We start from the raw sequence: 6000 nt of genomic DNA, 5'->3' as shown, positions 1-6000 counted from the left end.
GCTTGTGAATCGCATCCCATCGTGCATATTAAAGAGGAGATCTCTCGGGATAGATCATAAGTTCGTAGGCTTAGATCGAATAAGAATCTTTCACGTTGTCTGATTCGATTCATAATAATCGTTTTACATCGATTGGAAAAGTTTCTATAGTTTAAATTTTATATTATCGTTTCTACGAAGATTTAAAGTAGATTTAAACTTTAAACTATTATTTTAAAAAATCTTTTGTTATTATTGAAATAGTGAAAGGAAGATAATTTTTTCTCAGAGATAAATTATTAAACGCGATGGAAGATGTTAGAAAAATATTATAATATCCCGATTCTCCTCTTTAATTATTTAATCATTAAATCTTTATGATTATTTTGTAATTTATTTAAAAATAAGAAAATGAAAAATTGTCAGACTCTATTTGATTAGATCGATCGATATATTGAGTTGTATCTGAATATCCCGAAATAACAGGGAACGTGTACCACGTTCGTTCGGTGATGTACAAGCTCGGTCACGAGGATTTACGACGACGAGACGCGAAATCGAATAATTGGCCTCGTCTGGTTCACGCTCACGAGAACGTGATATCGCGTGTTTAATCGTGGATACCGGTAACTAGATGAATAGAAAGAGATATGCGGGTGGTGAATGGCGATGGTGGTGGAACGTGCATGGTTTTAAGATATCGTTATCCGATTTAATGATATCTCGAGTATAGATTTGACAACGAGTGGTGATACGAAGGCGCGATAATTATAGAAAATAACAAGAAGAAGAATTGGAATGTTGGATTATCTTATATTTAATACTTTTTGGGAGATATTTGGACACTTATTTTTTGATAAATCTTGATCTTTTTGATAGAATTAAATCATACGATTTATAATATAAACTCTTGATAACTAACATGATAAGATTTGATGAGCGTCGAAATATAATACGATGAATCCTTCTTTGAAATTAATGTGCAATAATAAGATTGACATTTACAATATTGTTGCGATATTTTTAACTAATAAACTAATTCTGTTTCTAAAATTCGCAGGAAAAATAATGCTAACATTGATACACGATTTAACGTATTTAATTACTTTAACGCAATTGCAAACGAGTATCTCAAATTTACAATTTCAAGTTTAGAATATGAATTATTAATTAATTTACAATGTGTAGATTGTAATTACTACTTCTAGTTAATAATTTAGCCAGTTTGCCATTAATTTTGATGAAATTATCCTATTAAAAAATTCTGGTATATACGATGCATCGTGTAACAATAAAGCAAATTGAATTAAATTTATATCTTTAGAAGTCAAACTTTACACTTTACATTAGAAAGAACAGAGGCATCATATTGGAATGATCGTGTGTGATCGACTTTGCTATAAAAGTAAGTAAAACTTTTTCTTCTTTTCTATCGATATCTCTAGGAGAAACTTTTCAAGGATTTCCATAAGTGGCTCCTGAAAAATTTAAATAAGTACATTAAATCTACTGCTGCTCTTGTTTCTCTTCACTTGTTCTGATAGTTTCGTACTAATAAAATAATCACATTAAAAGAAGAAGAAGTGGGTAAAAATGTGCGGGAAAGAAAAAGTGAAGAGAAAGGAGAATAAGGAAGTTAACTTTTCGCTTCGAGTCGAGCCTTTGCGTTAATAATATAACTAATGGAGTTTCTTCATCAATTATTATACGAAACAAATAATGGAAAAAAAAGTAAAAGGAAGATAGAAATTTAATTTCTTTCGGGGAAAAAAAAGCTATTGAATCATTAACTTGATTTTGAAAGATTATCAGAAATCGAGATTTATTAAAATTTTAATTTCTAGTATAATACTTTCTAATAAAAGATGAAAAAAAAAGAAACAAAAGAGAAGAAAAAAATGTTTCCAAATGTTTTTAAATCTCGCAAAATTCCTAATTTTCGAATCGATCAAAAAATTAGATTTCCACTCTTCTCAATATCATATTATCGTCTCGTGAAATCGAGGTAGAGACTCGGAACTTCTCCGTCGAATTTCTATCGACAATATAAATATTATTGAAAATGAGAATGAGAGATCTTGCGTTCGTCTCCCGAAAACTGGTTCATTTCTCGCGTTCACCTTGCCCAGAACGTTTATCGCGATTTTAGTCTTCCTTCCATCTCCGACTCGACTCTCAAAGCCGCAATGAAGCTAAATGGATTTTTATCTCACCTCCGAGGAAATGCTTTTGTGCCGCGATAACGGCGCCGCTTCGAAGAAAGCTCGAGAGCCCTTTGAAGGGCCACGAATCCTTGCGATTTGATTTACGATCCTTTTCCAGACGTTCTCGAAAGAAAGAGAGAGAAAAGGGAAAGAAACTCCTCGCGTGTTGTTTCTTTAAGCAAAAGAATCCAGATGAATATAAATATATAGATGAATTATTATGAAATGAAATAGATTGTTGTACTCGATCTTTTATAATTCGTTTTATCTATCAGTTTGTGAACCTTGAATTGAATTGAACGTGCTCGATAGAAAGTTTTTCTTTTTTATCTAATGGAATGATAAAATTATTCGAGTAAAAAGAAAAAAAAAAAAAAGATTTTAATCCGAGTGGCATTCAAGGTCTCTACTTGTAATTAATGTATATTCGATTTGCTCGGTATACGCACAAAATAACCGAGCGTTAGTTTCCTCTTATAGAGGGCGAATTTTCACTGCGAAACGTGCATTCATAATTCGTTATTGCGCATATTATTTTCCATCATTGTTGGGAAATACACATTTTGTTAGGAATTAGGTCATTCCGTGTAATTCAGCTTGAATGTAGCGTTAAATGTATCGAATTCATTAAATTTATCTCGAAAAGTCTGTCAAAGGAAGAGGAAATTAAAGCGTAAAAATTATACGTAGGCAATGAAAAATTATTAAAACAAAGAGATAGATAAAACAAAAAAAAACTTTTTAAGGATTAAAAAATTTCTCCGTATAAGAGAAAAAGAATCTTATTTTTCATTAAACTTCTTCAAAGTTTTTATAATTTTTTTTTTAAATAAAATTCTTTTTTTTTTTTTTCTTTAAACTTCTTTAAAGTACTAGTTTTTACAATTCTTTGATAAAAAGAAATCTTATCCTTTCTTAGAAAAGAAAAATTTCTTTTTCGAAGCTTTTTTTTTCAATGCATTTAACGATAATTAAATCTTTTAAAATTTCTATAATTTCCCTCGCTATTGGAAGAAAAATAAATAATAAAAAAAAAAAAAAACTCATAGAATATTTAGTTTCGTGACGTTTTGTTTTAAAAGACGTGGTTTGACTGCAAAGAGTGCTCTTCGTCTCGCCAGAACTTTCGTCGAGGGTTATCTCCTAGAGACCATAGGGTTCGTCAACCTTGACCCAGATCCTTCAGGGGGGAAAAGAACGTCGCGCGAAACTCACCGAAACTTTTAATGCTTCGGCCTATTTAGGGGCAGGCAATTTAGCTGGTCGCTCGAAAAGCAGCTTAATGCCGAAGGCTACCCGAGTGATTTGTCCTGGAAAGTGGAGCCGGAGTTGATTTTTATCGAGCAGCGAGGAGTCGAGTAAAATTATCGTATACCAAGGTGACGAAACGGATAAACAGAGTGGATGGATTTTTTTTTAAATGGACTTTCTCCCCTGAAGGAGGCTCTCGTTTGTTTTAACAACAAACGTTCGATCGATTGAACGTAATTTCGAGGGATTGTTTGAACAGTGGTCGATGTTTGATTTATTTAATAATATTAGTGGCAACGTTATAAAGTTTGTGTGTATTCAAGAACAGAGTTCATAATTTTTTTTTTTTCTCTCCGATATAGTGGGTTGATACAGTGTGGGAGTATAGGAATATTTATTTTTGTTTTTGCTGCTCTTGCAAATACGAAATTTACGAATTTTCTTCTTGTAATTACGTAAAGATAGATTTTTTTTTTTTAATAAATATTTGGAAATATATCGATACATTCTTTTTTAATTTTTCGCGTGATGGAATTAAAAGAATTAAAAGAATTAAAAGAAGGACAAACAATTATTAAAAATTAATAATATTATTATAAACTTCATGTATAAATATTTAAATACAAGCTTGGAAATTTTCAACACGCGTGATAGTTGCAAAAAAAAAAAACGATATAAGAGATATGTTACATCGAAATTTTGACATTTGCAAAAATTTTCGAATAAATATGGAAATTTTGTTTTAAATTACGCAAATTAAGTCACGTGTTTGCCCTGACAAATGTTATATATGTAAATAATAAAGAATATAATAATTATGCATTATTTATTTTTTTAATGAAACGATTTTGTAAATGGAAAACAAATTTATTCGAAAATCAACAAATTTAATTCTATCAAACAACGTATGTTACCATATGTTAGAAATCCAATTCAATGGCATCGAACTTTGCAAACACTTCAACTCTTTACAAACTTTTATCGGTTATCAAATTTATTTCACGAGAAAGAGCAAACTATTCAAAGCACGAAATTTATTGAACCAAACATTTGTCCATAAAATATCGTTTTCCATGTGGATGTGTATATAATAAGATCTCGAGACACGTTGTAAAGTCGATTTGTTTTTGATTCTTCAATTTTAGATACAATAGCCAATAAAAATTGAAAGGAAAAGTTAGGGGAAATATTGTATAATCTGTTCAATTCGTTCTTCCGTTTGAAGATTGTGCTCTTCTTTATCTTCTTTATCAAATATTTTATATTTGAACCCTGATCAAACTGTCATAAAGGGGCGAAGTCAAAGTTGTAAAAATCTTTAAACTGCAATCATATTGCAGAGATGTGTAGAATGTATTTTATAAGCTATAATACGTACAAACTACTTTCACTCAAACAATTGCAAATATCGATGAAAATATGAAAATATATGAAAATATTTAATTATATATTTATAGTTCTAAAAATTAAAGAAAGGAACTTTCTTACATATTCTATATCTTTTTATAATTTTTCTATTTTTTATTTTTTATAGATAAATTTTCGTGGCAAATAATTAAAGTTCATTATAAATATAATGAATAATATATAATGATAATAACATAGATATTGAAAAGATTCATCGATTCAATAAATATTGTGTAAAAATATTTTTTTAATTAGTATTTTCCTCACCTTTTTAAAATTTCATAGTTGGTTTTTGATATGCAATTTTTTTTCATATACATTCTATTTTTTTTGAAAATAGATTTTTTTAAAACAATTAGATAGAACGAAATAACAAATGCGAAGTTATTTTTATTCAATGCAATCCAATTTTTCATAAAATATACCGAATATCCAATGTGATATCCAGATGCCTGCTATCAGGACCAACTGTGTTTTACCAATGTTACCATAATTCAATATTTATGCCGTGCAATATATTTCATATTAGATTCTCCAAACTTCATTATTCGATTTCTCTCTTCACCAACTTCAAGATATCTAAAAAAGAAATTTAAAATTTCACGTCCATGGAATTCTCGAAATTAAAAATACAGAGATCTTAAGATCTTAGAATTTTTAAGTTTCTTCGAAAACTTCGATGGCGAATAAATTTTAACGAATTTCTACCAATGCCACGTTCAAGGTTGTTATTATCCTTCGATTTTTCTCTGACCATGTGCAGAGAGAGAGAGAGAGAGAGAGAGAAAGAGTATCTATCGAAAGCGTTCTCTTGTCGCATTTCCGATGCATGGAAGCGGAAAATTGCGACTTTTTGAAGCGTCGCGACGACGAGTGCATTTTCTTTCGAGTTCTCACTAGATTCCAGCGCTTCCAATAAAGGTGGAAGCTTTGCCAACATTTCGAGGTCAGAAAGTCGCTCCAGACTTTGAATATTTATCATCAATAATTACTCTCTTATTGAAAATTTCGAACGATCCGTCATTTTGACATCATTATTGTTAAGAAAGATTTCAGTGTGTACATAATAACAATCTGGAATTGTCGTTAAAAAGTAATTATTGGGATCTATTATAATTTTTATGCATAATTTTGCGATCTTAAACCTTTTTTCTACAAT

The sequence above is a fragment of the Apis laboriosa genome, unplaced genomic scaffold (assembly GCF_014066325.1).
Source record: "Apis laboriosa isolate Shangri-la unplaced genomic scaffold, ASM1406632v1 scaffold34_cov151, whole genome shotgun sequence".
NCBI lineage: Eukaryota > Metazoa > Arthropoda > Insecta > Hymenoptera > Apidae > Apis > Apis laboriosa.
The sequence above is the reverse complement of the archived record's forward strand: the minus strand, read 5'-3'. Positions refer to the sequence as shown.